At 48.9% G+C, this 15,740-nt stretch overlaps 1 non-coding gene across 1 annotated transcript; it reads right to left on the bottom strand.

The window, feature by feature from the left end:
* Positions 1-14,551: 14,551 nt before the first annotated feature.
* Trnaa-ggc (transfer RNA alanine (anticodon GGC)) lies at positions 14,552-14,624 on the bottom strand. Its single transcript has one exon. It is a non-coding gene; the product is annotated as a tRNA-Ala (tRNA).
* Positions 14,625-15,740: the final 1,116 nt, after the last annotated feature.

The following is a 15,740-nucleotide window of genomic DNA, read 5'->3' as shown; positions in this document are numbered from 1 at the left end:
AAAACATACAACTCACTCCATGAATTGATTGCTACGGCATATGTTATCAGCAGTCACAACTAGCAACACCAGTAGCAGCTGACTGCACGCAAAGAATAGGAATGTGCAGTGGGATTTACGTGAACTCGGCGCAAGGCAGATCTTTCCGACATAGGCTTGAGAATCTTACGGGAACACTTGTACTGTTTCTAAATTAAGTGTAGGCGTGGGAGGAGGGTGCTTCCTGCGCACAAATAACAGCACGCTTGTCAATTGTGGATGCTAATCATTCGCTTGTATCTTCCTAGACACATCTGCTGGTCGTGAATTATTCCACTTGCATATCAAGGTGCGCATGTAGGTGTGTTAAAAATTCTGGAGGCACTGGGTATTGATCCCAGTACCTCTCGCATACTAAGCGAGCGCTCTACCATCTGAGCTACGCTCGCCCACCCATCCCGAAGACTAATGGTGCTACATACAGCCATATAGACGGCACAGACCCTTGCACTCCCATTATTCAGCAGACAAACACTACTCTCTATGTATCCGTTAGGGTGCTTTCAGGTTTCGTGCATTCTGTATCGAATCGTAGTTGGCCACAATGAAAGTGGCACGTATAACGTCGAAAATAGAATTCGGACACCGCTCTGAGTAAGACCAACGTGTTGTCCACCCTCTAGACTTCAATGAGGTTAAGCCGCGATACCTAAGACAGAACTGCACTCGGTGACACCTCGATAACAGCCGGTCCCCACACTTACATCTTGCTCTCCTTACGTCAGTATACATCATATCAGTCTGTGACGCTGGCTTTGCAACATCTTGCGTGCCTTTAGGTTCGCCGCGACCAACACTTACCATGCACTGACCACAAAAAATGGAGGCGCCGCGGCTTGAACCCTGGAACTTTCACATGCCAAGCGAACGCTCTACCAACTGAGCTACGCCCCATGCACGAGCAAACTGCGCTATTCCCCTTTCTTTGCGACTCAGATGCGCACGGACACGATGGTTGGTTGGTTTGTAGCGGTGAAGGGAGCAGAGTACAAAGGCGCGGACCCGTTCATATACACAAAAGTTCCAAGTAGTTTCGATGCTCTGGTATTACAAATGCAAATTCCGTCTGTTTTTAACGTCTTAAATTGAAAGAGCCGTCACAAATTGCTCCGTTTTCACTCATTGTAGACAATTATACAGCACCTGAGGTAACAAACACATCTCGAGAACCATTGTGCACTACATTATTTATGCCAACTCAGTGCCTCGCTCTTTACTACTGTGTACCAATCTTGTCGTCCAACTGCAAAACACTGGGCCACAACAAGTTTCCGCGTGTCCATTGCACTGCGCATACTACGAAACGCTCCCCAAACTTGGCACTCACCCTCGCAGCCGACTTTTCCGACTTTCCACGACGCTCACGCAACGCTCACGCTAGTGACAGCATTATTTATAGTTCGACGTCGCGCCAAAGCGAATGAGTACATTTCGCCTACGGCTTAGGCCGCCCTCCTAGTGTGGCTGCTCGGTGTCTGCAGGCAGCGAGGGTCTGCAAGCGTCCTGTGTTCGCACCTATGTCACCTTTGCTTGCTTGTCAGAGACAGACTATCGCAAAACATACAACTCACTCCATGAATTGATTGCTACGGCATATGTTATCAGCAGTCACTACTAGCAACACCAGTAGCAGCTGACTGCACGCAAAGAATAGGAATGTGCAGTGGGATTTACGTGAACTCGGCGCAAGGCAGATCTTTCCGACATAGGCTTGAGAATCTTACGGGAACACTTGTACTGTTTCTAAATTAAGTGTAGGCGTGGGAGGAGGGTGCTTCCTGCGCACAAATAACAGCACGCTTGTCAATTGTGGATGCTAATCATTCGCTTGTATCTTCCTAGACACATCTGCTGGTCGTGAATTATTCCACTTGCATATCAAGGTGCGCATGTAGGTGTGTTAAAAATTCTGGAGGCACTGGGTATTGATCCCAGTACCTCTCGCATACTAAGCGAGCGCTCTACCATCTGAGCTACGCTCGCCCACCCACCCCGAAGACTAATGGTGCTACATACAGCCATATAGACGACACAGACCCTTGCACTCCCATTATTCAGCAGACAAACACTACTCTCTATGTATCCGTTAGGGTGTCTTTCAGGTTTCGTGCATTCTGTATCGAATCGTAGTTGCCAAAATGAAAGTGGCACGTATAACGTCGAAAATAGAATTCGGACACCGCTCTGAGTAAGACCAACGTGTTGTCCAACCTCTAGACTTCAATGAGGTTAAGCCGCGATACCTAAGACAGATCTGCACTCGATGACACCTCGATAACAGCCGGTCCCCACACTTACATCTTGCTCTCCTTACGTCAGTATACATCATATCAGTCTGTGACGCTGGCTTTGCAACATCTTGCGTGCCTTTAGGTTCGCCGCGACCAACACTTACCATGCACTGACCACAAAAAATGGAGGCGCCGCGGCTTGAACCCTGGACCTTTCACATGCCCAGCGAACGCTCTACCAACTGAGCTACGCCCCATGCACGAGCATACTGCGCTATTCCCCATTCTTTGCGACTCAGATGCGCACGGACACGATGGTTGGTTGGTTTGTAGCGGTGAAGGGAGCAGAGTACAAAGGTGCGGACCCGTTCATATACACAAAAGTTCCAAGTAGTTTCGATGCTCTGGTATTACAAATGCAAATTCCGTCTGTTTTTAACGTCTTAAATTGAAAGAGCCGTCACAAATTGCTCCGTTTTCACTCATTGTAGACAATTATACAGCACCTGAGGTAACAAACACATCTCGAGAACCATTGTGCACTACATTATATATGCCAACTCAGTGCCTCGCTCTTTACTACTGTGTACCAATCTTGTCGTCCAACTGCAAAACACTGGGCCACAACAAGTTTCCGCGTCTCCATTGCACTGCGCATACTACGAAACGCTCCCCAAACTTGGCACTCACCCTCGCAGCCGACTTTTCCGACTTTCCACGACGCTCACGCTAGTGACAGCATTATTTATAGTTCGACGTCGCGCCAAAGCGAATGAGTACATTTCGCCTACGGCTTAGGCCGCCCTCCTAGTGTGGCTGCTCGGTGTCTGCAGGCAGCGAGGGTCTGCAAGCTTCCTGTGTTCGCACCTATGTCACCTGTGCTTGCTTGTCAGAGACAGACTATCGCAAAACATACAACTCACTCCATGAATTGATTGCTACGGCATCTGTTATCAGCAGTCACAACTAGCAACACCAGTAGCAGCTGACTGCACGCAAAGAATAGGATTGTGCAGTGGGATTTACGTGAACTCGGCGCAAGGCAGATCTTTCCGACATAGGCTTGAGAATCTTACGGGAACACTTGTACTGTTTCTAAATTAAGTGTAGGCGTGGGAGGAGGGTGCTTCCTGCGCACATATAACAGCACGCTTGTTAATTGTGGATGCTAATCATTCGCTTGTATCTTCCTAGACACATCTGCTGGTCGTGAATTATTCCACTTGCATATCAAGGTGCGGATGTAGGTGTGTTAAAAATTCTGGAGGCACTGGGTATTGATCCCAGTACCTCTCGCATACTAAGCGAGCGCTCTACCATCTGAGCTACGCCCGCCCCCCCGAAGACTGATGGTGCTACATACAGCCATATAGACGACACAGACCCTTGCACTCCCATTATTCAGCAGACAAACACTACTCTCTATGTATCCGTTAGGGTGCTTTCAGGTTTCTTGCATTCTGTATCGAATCGTAGTTGGCCACAATGAAAGTGGCACGTATAACGTCGAAAATAGAATTCGGACACCGCTCTGAGTAAGACCAACGTGTTGTCCACCCTCTAGACTTCAATGAGGTTAAGCCGCGATACCTAAGACAGAACTGCACTCGGTGACACCTCGATAACAGCCGGTCCCCACACTTACATCTTGCTCTCCTTACGTCAGTATACATCATATCAGTCTGTGACGCTGGCTTTGCAACATCTTGCGTGCCTTTAGGTTCGCCGCGACCAACACTTACCATGCACTGACCACAAAAAATGGAGGCGCCGCGGCTTGAACCCTGGACCTTTCACATGCCAAGCGAACGCTCTACCAACTGAGCTACGCCCCATGCACGAGCAAACTGCGCTATTCCCCATTCTTTGCGACTCAGATGCGCACGGACACGATGGTTGGTTGGTTTGTAGCGGTGAAGGGAGCAGAGTACAAAGGCGCGGACCCGTTCATATACACAAAAGTTCCAAGTAGTTTCGATGCTCTGGTATTACAAATGCAAATTCCGTCTGTTTTTAACGTCTTAAATTGATGAGCCGTCACAAATTGCTCCGTTTTCACTCATTGTAGACAATTATACAGCACATGAGGTAACAAACACATCTCGAGAACCATTGTGCACTACATTATTTATGCCAACTCAGTGCCTCGCTCTTTACTACTGTGTACCAATCTTGTCGTCCAACTGCAAAACACTGGGCCACAACAAGTTTCCGCGTCTCCATTGCACTGCGCATACTACGAAACGCTCCCCAAACTTGGCACTCACCCTCGCAGCCGACTTTTCCGACTTTCCACGACGCTCACGCAACGCTCACGCTAGTGACAGCATTATTTATAGTTCGACGTCGCGCCAAAGCGAATGAGTACATTTCGCCTACGGCTTAGGCCGCCCTCCTAGTGTGGCTGCTCGGTGTCTGCAGGCAGCGAGGGTCTGCAAGCGTCCTGTGTTCGCACCTATGTCACCTTTGCTTGCTTGTCAGAGACAGACTATCGCAAAACATACAACTCACTCCATGAATTGATTGCTGCGGCATATGTTATCAGCAGTCACAACTAGCAACACCAGTAGCAGCTGACTGCACGCAAAGAATAGGAATGTGCAGTGGGATTTACGTGAACTCGGCGCAAGGCAGATCTTTCCGACATAGGCTTGAGAATCTTACGGGAACACTTGTACTGTTTCTAAATTAAGTGTAGGCGTGGGAGGAGGGTGCTTCCTGCGCACAAATAACAGCACGCTTGTCAATTGTGGATGCTAATCATTCGCTTGTATCTTCCTAGACACATCTGCTGGTCGTGAATTATTCCACTTGCATATCAAGGTGCGCATGTAGGTGTGTTAAAAATTCTGGAGGCACTGGGTATTGATCCCAGTACCTCTCGCATACTAAGCGAGCGCTCTACCATCTGAGCTACGCTCGCCCACCTACCCCGAAGACTAATGGTGCTACATACAGCCATATAGACGACACAGACCCTTGCACTCCCATTATTCAGCAGACAAACACTACTCTCTATGTATCCGTTAGGGTGTCTTTCAGGTTTCGTGCATTCTGTATCGAATCGTAGTTGCCAAAATGAAAGTGGCACGTATAACGTCGAAAATAGAATTCGGACACCGCTCTGAGTAAGACCAACGTGTTGTCCAACCTCTAGACTTCAATGAGGTTAAGCCGCGATACCTAAGACAGATCTGCACTCGATGACACCTCGATAACAGCCGGTCCCCACACTTACATCTTGCTCTCCTTACGTCAGTATACATCATATCAGTCTGTGACGCTGGCTTTGCAACATCTTGCGTGCCTTTAGGTTCGCCGCGACCAACACTTACCATGCACTGACCACAAAAAATGGAGGCGCCGCGGCTTGAACCCTGGACCTTTCACATGCCAAGCGAACGCTCTACCAACTGAGCTACGCCCCATGCACGAGCAAACTGCGCTATTCCCCATTCTTTGCGACTCAGATGCGCACCGACACGATGGTTGGTTGGTTTGTAGCGGTGAAGGGAGCAGAGTACAAAGGCGCGGACCCGTTCATATACACAAAAGTTCCAAGTAGTTTCGATGCTCTGGTATTACAAATGCAAATTCCGTCTGTTTTTAACGTCTTAAATTGAAAGAGCCGTCACAAATTGCTCCGTTTTCACTCATTGTAGACAATTATACAGCACCTGAGGTAACAAACACATCTCGAGAACCATTGTGCACTACATTATTTATGCCAACTCAGTGCCTCGCTCTTTACTACTGTGGACCAATCTTGTCGTCCAACTGCAAAACACTGGGCCACAACAAGTTTCCGCGTCTCCATTGCACTGCGCATACTACGAAACGCTCCCCAAACTTGGCACTCACCCTCGCAGCCGACTTTTCCGACTTTCCACGACGCTCACGCTAGTGACAGCATTATTTATAGTTCGACGTCGCGCCAAAGCGAATGAGTACATTTCGCCTACGGCTTAGGCCGCCCTCCTAGTGTGGCTGCTCGGTGTCTGCAGGCAGCGAGGGTCTGCAAGCTTCCTGTGTTCGCACCTATGTCACCTGTGCTTGCTTGTCAGAGACAGACTATCGCAAAACATACAACTCACTCCATGAATTGATTGCTATGGCATCTGTTATCAGCAGTCACAACTAGCAACATCAGTAGCAGCTGACTGCACGCAAAGAATAGGATTGTGCAGTGGGATTTACGTGAACTCGGCGCAAGGCAGATCTTTCCGACATAGGCTTGAGAATCTTACGGGAACACTTGTACTGTTTCTAAATTAAGTGTAGGCTTGGAAGGAGGGTGCTTCCTGCGCACTAATAACAGCACGCTTGTCAATTGTGGATGCTAATCATTCGCTTGTATCTTCCTAGACACATCTGCTGGTTGTGAATTATTCCACTTGCATATCAAGGTGCGCATGTAGGTGTGTTAAAAATTCTGGAGGCACTGGGTATTGATCCCAGTACCTCTCGCATACTAAGCGAGCGCTCTACCATCTGAGCTACGCCCGCCCCCCCGAAGACTAATGGTGCTACATACAGCCATATAGACGACACAGACCCTTGCACTCCCATTATTCAGCAGACAAACACTACTCTCTATGTATCCGTTTGGGTGTCTTTCAGGTTTCGTGCATTCTGTATCGAATCGTAGTTGGCCAAAATGAAAGTGGCACGTATAACGTCGAAAATAGAATTCGGACACCGCTCTTAGTAAGACCAACGTGTTGTCCACCCTCTAGACTTCAATGAGGTTAAGCCGCGATACCTAAGACAGATCTGCACTCGATGACACCTCGATAACAGCCGGTCCCCACACTTACATCTTGCTCTCCTTACGTCAGTATACATCATATCAGTCTGTGACGCTGGCTTTGCAACATCTTGCGTGCCTTTAGGTTCGCCGCGACCAACACTTACCATGCACTGACCACAAAAAATGGAGGCGCCGCCGCGTGAACCCTGGAACTTTCACATGCCAAGCGAACGCTCTACCAACTGAGCTACGCCCCATGCACGAGCAAACTGGGCTATTCCCCATTCTTTGCGACTCAGATGCGCACGGACACGATGGTTGGTTGGTTTGTAGCGGTGAAGGGAGCAGAGTACAAAGGCGCGGACCCGTTCATATACACAAAAGTTCCAAGTAGTTTCGATGCTCTGGTATTACAAATGCAAATTCCGTCTGTTTTTAACGTCTTAAATTGAAAGAGCCGTCACAAATTGCTCCGTTTTCACTCCTTGTCGACAATTATACAGCACCTCAGGTAACAAACACATCTCGAGCCCCATTGTGCACTACATTATTTATGCCAACTCAGTGCCTCGCTCTTTACTACTGTGTACCAATCTTGTCGTCCAACTGCAAAACACTGGGCCACAACAAGTTTCCGCGTGTCCATTGCACTGCGCATACTACGAAACGCTCCCCAAACTTGGCACTCACCCTCGCAGCCGACTTTTCCGACTTTCCACGACGCTCACGCTAGTGACAGCATTATTTATAGTTCGACGTCGCGCCAAAGCGAATGAGCACAATTCGCCTACGGCTTAGGCCGCCCTCCTAGTGTGGCTGCTCGGTGTCAGCAGGCAGCGAGGGTCTGCAAGCTTCCTGTGTTCGCACCTATGTCACCTGTGCTTGCTTGTCAGAGACAGACTATCGCAAAACATACAACTCACTCCATGAATTGATTGCTACGGCATCTGTTATCAGCAGTCACAACTAACAACACCAGTAGCAGCTGACTGCACGCAAAGAATAGGAATGTGCAGTGGGATTTACGTGAACTCGCCGCTAGCTTGTATCCTCCTAGACACATCTGCTGGCTGTGAAGTATTCCACTTGCATATGAAGGTGCGCATGTAGGTGTGGTAAAAATCCTGGAGGCACTGGGTATTGATCCCAGTACCTCTCGCATACTAAGCGAGCGCTCTACCGTCTGAGCTACGCCTGCCCCCCCGAAGACTAATGGTGCTACATACAGCCATATAGACGACACAGACCCTTGCACTCCCATTATTCAGCAGACAAACACTACTCTCTATGTATCCGTTAGGGTGTCTTTCAGGTTTCGTGCATTCTGTATCGAATCGTAGTTGCCAAAATGAAAGTGGCACGTATAACGTCGAAAATGGAATTCGGACACCGCTCTGAGTAAGACCAACGTGTTGTCCACCCTCTAGACTTCAATGAGGTTAAGCCGCGATACCTAAGACAGATCTGCACTCGATGACACCTCGATAACAGCCGGTCCCCACACTTACATCTTGCCCTCCTTACGTCAGTATACATCATATCAGTCTGTGACGCTGGCTTTGCAACATCTTGCGTGCCTTTAGGTTCGCCGCGACCAACACTTACCATGCACTGACCACAAAAAATGGAGGCGCCGTGGCTTCAACCCTGGACCTTTCACATGCCAAGCGAACGCTCTACCAACTGAGCTACGCCCCAAACACGAGCAAACTGCGCTATTCCCCATTGTTTGCGAATCAGATGCGCACGGACACGATGGTTGGTTGGTTTGTAGCGGTGAAGGGAGCAGAGTACAAAGGCGCGGACCCGTTCATATACACAAAAGTTCCAAGTAGTTTCGATGCTCTGGTATTACAAATGCAAATTCCGTCTGTTTTTAACGTCTTAAATTGAAAGAGCCGTCACAAATTGCTCCGTTTTCACTCATTGTAGACAATTATACAGCACCTGAGGTAACAAACCCATCTCGAGAACCATTGTGCACTCCATTATTTATGCCAACTCAGTGCCTCGCTCTTTACTACTGTGTACCAATCTTGTCGTCCAACTGCAAAACACTAGGCCACAACAAGTTTCCGCGTCTCCATTGCACTGCGCATACTACGAAACGCTCCCCAAACTTTGCACTCACCCTCGCAGCCGACTTTTCCGACTTTCCACGACGCTCACGAAACGCTCACGCTAGTGACAGCATTATTTATAGTTCGACGTCGCGCCAAAGCGAATGAGTACATTTCGCCTACGGCTTAGGCCGCCCTCCTAGTGTGGCTGCTCGGTGTCTGCAGGCAACGAGGGTCTGCAAGCTTCCTGTGTTCGCACCTATGTCACCTGTGCTTGCTTGTCAGAGACAGACTATCGCAAAACATACAACTCACTCCATGAATTGATTGCTACGGCATCTGTTATCAGCAGTCACAACTAGCAACACCAGTAGCAGCTGACTGCACTCAAAGAATAGGAATGTGCAGTGGGATTTACGTGAACTCGGCGCAAGGCAGATCTTTCCGACATAGGCTTGAGAATCTTACGGGAACACTTGTACTGTTTCTAAATTAAGTGTAGGCGTGGGAGGAGGGTGCTTCCTGCGCACAAATAACAGCACGCTTGTCAATTGTGGATGCTAATCATTCGCTTGTATCTTCCTAGACACATCTGCTGGTCGTGAATTATTCCACTTGCATATCAAGGTGCGCATGTAGGTGTGTTAAAAATTCTGGAGGCACTGGGTATTGACCCCAGTACCTCTCGCATACTAAGCGAGCGCTCTACCATCTGAGCTACGCCCGCCCCCCCGAAGACTAATGGTGCTACATACAGCCATATAGACGACACAGACCCTTGCACTCCCATTATTCAGCAGACAAACACTACTCTCTATGTATCCGTTAGGGTGCTTTCAGGTTTCGTGCATTCTGTATCGAATCGTAGTTGGCCACAATGAAAGTGGCACGTATAACGTCGAAAATAGAATTCGGACACCGCTCTTAGTAAGACCAACGTGTTGTCCACCCTCTAGACTTCAATGAGGTTAAGCCGCGATACCTAAGACAGATCTGCACTCGATGACACCTCGATAACAGCCGGTCCCCACACTTACATCTTGCTCTCCTTACGTCAGTATACATCATATCAGTCTGTGACGCTGGCTTTGCAACATCTTGCGTGCCTTTAGGTTCGCCGCGACCAACACTTACCATGCACTGACCACAAAAAATGGAGGCGCCGCGGCTTGAACCCTGGACCTTTCACATGCCAAGCGAACGCTCTACCAACTGAGCTACGCCCCATGCACGAGCAAACTGCTCTATTCCCCATTCTTTGCGACTCAGATGCGCACGGACACGATGGTTGGTTGGTTTGTAGCGGTGAAGGGAGCAGAGTACAAAGGCGCGGACCCGTTCATATACACAAAAGTTCCAAGTAGTTTCGATGCTCTGGTATTACAAATGCAAATTCCGTCTGTTTTTAACGTCTTAAATTGAAAGAGCCGTCACAAATTGCTCCGTTTTCAATCCTTGTCGACAATTATACAGCACCTGAGGTAACAAACACATCTCGAGCCCCATTGTGCACTACATTATTTATGCCAACTCAGTGCCTCGCTCTTTACTACTGTGTACCAATCTTGTCGTCCAACTGCAAAACACTGGGCCACAACAAGTTTCCGCGTCTCCATTGCACTGCGCATACTACGAAACGCTCCCCAAACTTGGCACTCACCCTCGCAGCCGACTTTTCCGACTTTCACGACGTTCACGCAACGCTCAGGCTAGTGACAGCATTATTTATAGTTCGACGTCGCGCCAAAGCGAATGAGCACAATTCGCCTACGGCTTAGGCCGCCCTCCTAGTGTGGTTGCTCGGTGTCTGCAGGCAGCGAGGGTCTGCAAGCCTCCTGTGTTCGCACCTATGTCACCTGTGCTTGCTTGTCAGAGACAGACTATCGCAAAACATACAACTCACTCCATGAATTGATTGCTACGGCATCTGTTATCAGCAGTCACAACTAGCAACACCAGTAGCAGCTGACTGCACGCAAAGAATAGGAATGTGCAGTGGGATTTACGTGAACTCGGCGCAAGCTTGTATCTTCCTAGACACATCTGCTGGCTGTGAATTATTCCACTTGCATATCAAGGTGCGCATGTAGGTGTGTTAAAAATTCTGGAGGCACTGGGTATTGATCCCAGTACCATCTGAGCTACGACCGCCCCCCCGAAGACTATTGGTGCTACATACAGCCATATAGACGACACAGACCCTTGCACTCCCATTATTCAGCAGACAAACACTACTCTCTATGTATCCGTTTGGGTGTCTTTCAGGTTTCGTGCATTCTGTATCGAATCGTAGTTGGCCAAAATGAAAGTGGCACGTATAACGTCGAAAATAGAATTCGGACACCGCGCTTAGTAAGACCAACGTGTTGTCCACCCTCTAGACTTCAATGAGGTTAAGCCGCGATACCTAAGACAGATCTGCACTCGATGACACCTCGATAACAGCCGGTCCCCACACTTACATCTTGCTCTCCTTACGTCAGTATACATCATATCAGTCTGTGACGCTGGCTTTGCAACATCTTGCGTGCCTTTAGGTTCGCCGCGACCAACACTTACCATGCACTGACCACAAAAAATGGAGGCGCCGCCGCTTGAACCCTGGACCTTTCACATGCCAAGCGAACGCTCTACCAACTGAGCTACGCCCCATGCACGAGCAAACTGCGCTATTCCCCATTCTTTGCGACTCAGATGCGCACGGACACGATGGTTGGTTGGTTTGTAGCGGTGAAGGGAGCAGAGTACAAAGGCGCGGACCCGTTCATATACACAAAAGTTCCAAGTAGTTTCGATGCTCTGGTATTACAAATGCAAATTCCGTCTGTTTTTAACGTCTTAAATTGAAAGAGCCGTCACAAATTGCTCCGTTTTCACTCCTTGTCGACAATTATACAGCACCTGAGGTAACAAACACATCCCGAGCCCCATTTTGCACTACATTATTTATGCCAACTCAGTGCCTCGCTCTTTACTACTGTGTACCAATCTTGTCGTCCAACTGCAAAACACTGGGCCACAACAAGTTTCCGCGTCTCCATTGCACTGCGCATACTACGAAACGCTCCCCAATCTTGGCACTCACCCTCGCAGCCGACTTTTCCGACTTTCCACGACGCTCACGCTAGTGACAGCATTATTTATAGTTCGACGTCGCGCCAAAGCGAATGAGCACAATTCGCCTACGGCTTAGGCCGCCCTCCTAGTGTGGCTGCTCGGTGTCAGCAGGCAGCGAGGGTCTGCAAGCTTCCTGTGTTCGCACCTATGTCACCTGTGCTTGCTTGTCAGAGACAGACTATCGCAAAACATACAACTCACTCCATGAATTGATTGCTACGGCATCTGTTATCAGCAGTCACAACTAGCAACACCAGTAGCAGCTGACTGCACGCAAAGAATAGGAATGTGCAGTGGGATTTACGTGAACTCGGCGCAAGCTTGTATCTTCCTAGACACATCTGCTGGCTGTGAATTATTCCACTTGCATATCAAGGTGCGCATGTAGGTGTGTTAAAAATTCTGGAGGCACTGGGTATTGATCCCAGTACGTCTCGCATACTAAGCGAGCGCTCTACCATCTGAGCTACGCCCGCCCCCCCGAAGACTGATGGTGCTACATACAGCCATATAGACGACACAGACCCTTGCACTCCCATTATTCAGCAGACAAACACTACTCTCTATGTATCCGTTTGGGTGTCTTTCAGGTTTCGTGCATTCTGTATCGAATCGTAGTTGGCCAAAATGAAAGTGGCACGTATAACGTCGAAAATAGAATTCGGACACCGCTCTTAGTAAGACCAACGTGTTGTCCACCCTCTAGACTTCAATGAGGTTAAGCCGCGATACCTAAGACAGATCTGCACTCGATGACACCTCGATAACAGCCGGTCCCCACACTTACATCTTGCTCTCCTTACGTCAGTATACATCATATCAGTCTGTGACGCTGGCTTTGCAACATCTTGCGTGCCTTTAGGTTCGCCGCGACCAACACTTACCATGCACTGACCACAAAAAATGGAGGCGCCGCCGCTTGAACCCTGGACCTTTCACATGCCAAGCGAACGCTCTACCAACTGAGCTACGCCCCATGCACGAGCAAACTGCGCAATTCCCCATTCTTTGCGACTCAGATGCGCACGGACACGATGGTTGGTTGGTTTGTAGCGGTGAAGGGAGCAGAGTACAAAGGCGCGGACCCGTTCATATACACAAAAGTTCCAAGTAGTTTCGATGCTCTGGTATTACAAATGCAAATTCCGTCTGTTTTTAACGTCTTAAATTGAAAGAGCCGTTACAAATTGCTCCGTTTTCACCCCTTGTCGACAATTATACAGCACCTGAGGTAACAAACAAATCTCGAGCCCCATTGTGCACTACATTATTTATGCCAACTCAGTGCCTCGCTCTTTACTACTGTGTACCAATCTTGTCGTCCAACTGCAAAACACTGGGCCACAACAAGTTTCCGCGTCTCCATTGCACTGCGCATACTACGAAACGCTCCCCAAACTTGGCACTCACCCTCGCAGCCGACTTTTCCGACTTTCCACGACGCTCACGCTAGTGACAGCATTATTTATAGTTCGACGTCGCGCCAAAGCGAATGAGCACAATTCGCCTACGGCTTAGGCCGCCCTCCTAGTGTGGCTGCTCGGTGTCTGCAGGCAGCGAGGGTCTGCAAGCTTCCTGTGTTCGCACCTATGTCACCTGTGCTTGCTTGTCAGAGACAGACTATCGCAAAACATACAACTCACTCCATGAATTGATTGCTACGGCATCTGTTATCAGCAGTCACAACTAGCAACACCAGTAGCAGCTGACTGCACGCAAAGAATAGGAATGTGCAGTGGGATTTACGTGAACTCGGCGCAAGCTTGTATCTTCCTAGACACATCTGCTGGCTGTGAATTATTCCACTTGCATATCAAGGTGCGCATGTAGGTGTGTTAAAAATTATGGAGGCACTGGGTATTGATCCCAGTACCTCTCGCATACTAAGCGAGCGCTCTACCATCTGAGCTACGCCCGCCCCCTGCCCCCCCCTGAAGACTAATGGTGCTACATACAGCCATATAGACGACACAGACCCTTGCACTCCCATTATTCAGCAGACAAACACTACTCTCTATGTATCCGTTAGGGTGCTTTCAGGTTTCGTGCATTCTGTATCGAATCGTAGTTGGCCACAATGAAAGTGGCACGTATAACGTCGAAAATAGAATTCGGACACCGCTCTGAGTAAGACCAACGTGTTGTCCACCCTCTAGACTTCAATGAGGTTAAGCCGCGATACCTAAGACAGAACTGCACTCGGTGACACCTCGATAACAGCCGGTCCCCACACTTACATCTTGCTCTCCTTACGTCAGTATACATCATATCTGTCTGTGACACTGGCTTTGCAACATCTTGCGTGCCTTTAGGTTCGCTGCGACCAACACTTACCATGCACTGACCACAAAAATTTGAGGCGCCGCGGCTTGAACCCTGGACCTTTCACATGCCAAGCGAACGCTCTACCAACTGAGCTACGCCCCATGCACGAGCAAACTGCGCTATTCCCCATTCTTTGCGACTCAGATGCGCACGGACACGATGGTTGGTTGGTTTGTAGCGGTGAAGGGAGCAGAGTACAAAGGCGCGGACCCGTTCATATACACAAAAGTTCCAAGTAGTTTCGATGCTCTGGTATTACAAATGCAAATTCCGTCTGTTTTTAACGTCTTAAATTGAAAGAGCCGTCACAAATTGCTCCGTTTTCACTCATTGTAGACAATTATACAGCACCTGAGGTAACAAACACATCTCGAGCCCCATTGTGCACTACATTATTTATGCCAACTCAGTGCCTCGCTCTTTACTACTGTGTACCAATCTTGTCGTCCAACTGCAAAACACTGGGCCACAACAAGTTTCCGCGTCTCCATTGCACTGCGCATACTACGAAACGCTCCCCAAACTTGGCACTCACCCTCGCAGCCGACTTTTCCGACTTTCCACGACGCTCACGCAACGCTCACGCTAGTGACAGCATTATTTATAGTTCGACGTCGCGCCAAAGCGAATGAGCACAATTCGCCTACGGCTTAGGCCGCCCTCCTAGTGTGGCTGCTCGGTGTCTGCAGGCAGCGAGGGTCTGCAAGCTTCCTGTGTTCGCACCTATGTCACCTGTGCTTGCTTGTCAGAGACAGACTATCGCAAAACATACAACTCACTCCATGAATTGATTGCTACGGCATCTGTTATCAGCAGTCACAACTAACAACACCAGTAGCAGCTGACTGCACGCAAAGAATAGGAATGTGCAGTGGGATTTACGTGAACTCGGCGCAAGCTTGTATCTTCCTAGACACATCTGCTGGCTGTGAATTATTCCACTTGCATATCAAGGTGCGCATGTAGGTGTGTTAAAAATTCTGGAGGCACTGGGTATTGATCCCAGTACCTCTCGCATACTAAGCGAGCGCTCTACCATCTGAGCTACGACCGTCCCCCCGAAGACTATTAGTGCTACATACAGCCATATAGACGACACAGACCCTTGCACTCCCATTATTCAGCAGACAAACACTACTCTCTATGTATCCGTTTGGGTGTCTTTCAGGTTTCGTGCATTCTGTATCGAATCGTAGTTGGCCAAAATGAAAGTGGCAC

Source organism: Schistocerca gregaria, chromosome 10 (genome assembly GCF_023897955.1).
Source record: "Schistocerca gregaria isolate iqSchGreg1 chromosome 10, iqSchGreg1.2, whole genome shotgun sequence".
NCBI lineage: Eukaryota > Metazoa > Arthropoda > Insecta > Orthoptera > Acrididae > Schistocerca > Schistocerca gregaria.
The sequence above is the reverse complement of the archived record's forward strand: the minus strand, read 5'-3'. Positions and strand labels throughout refer to the sequence as shown.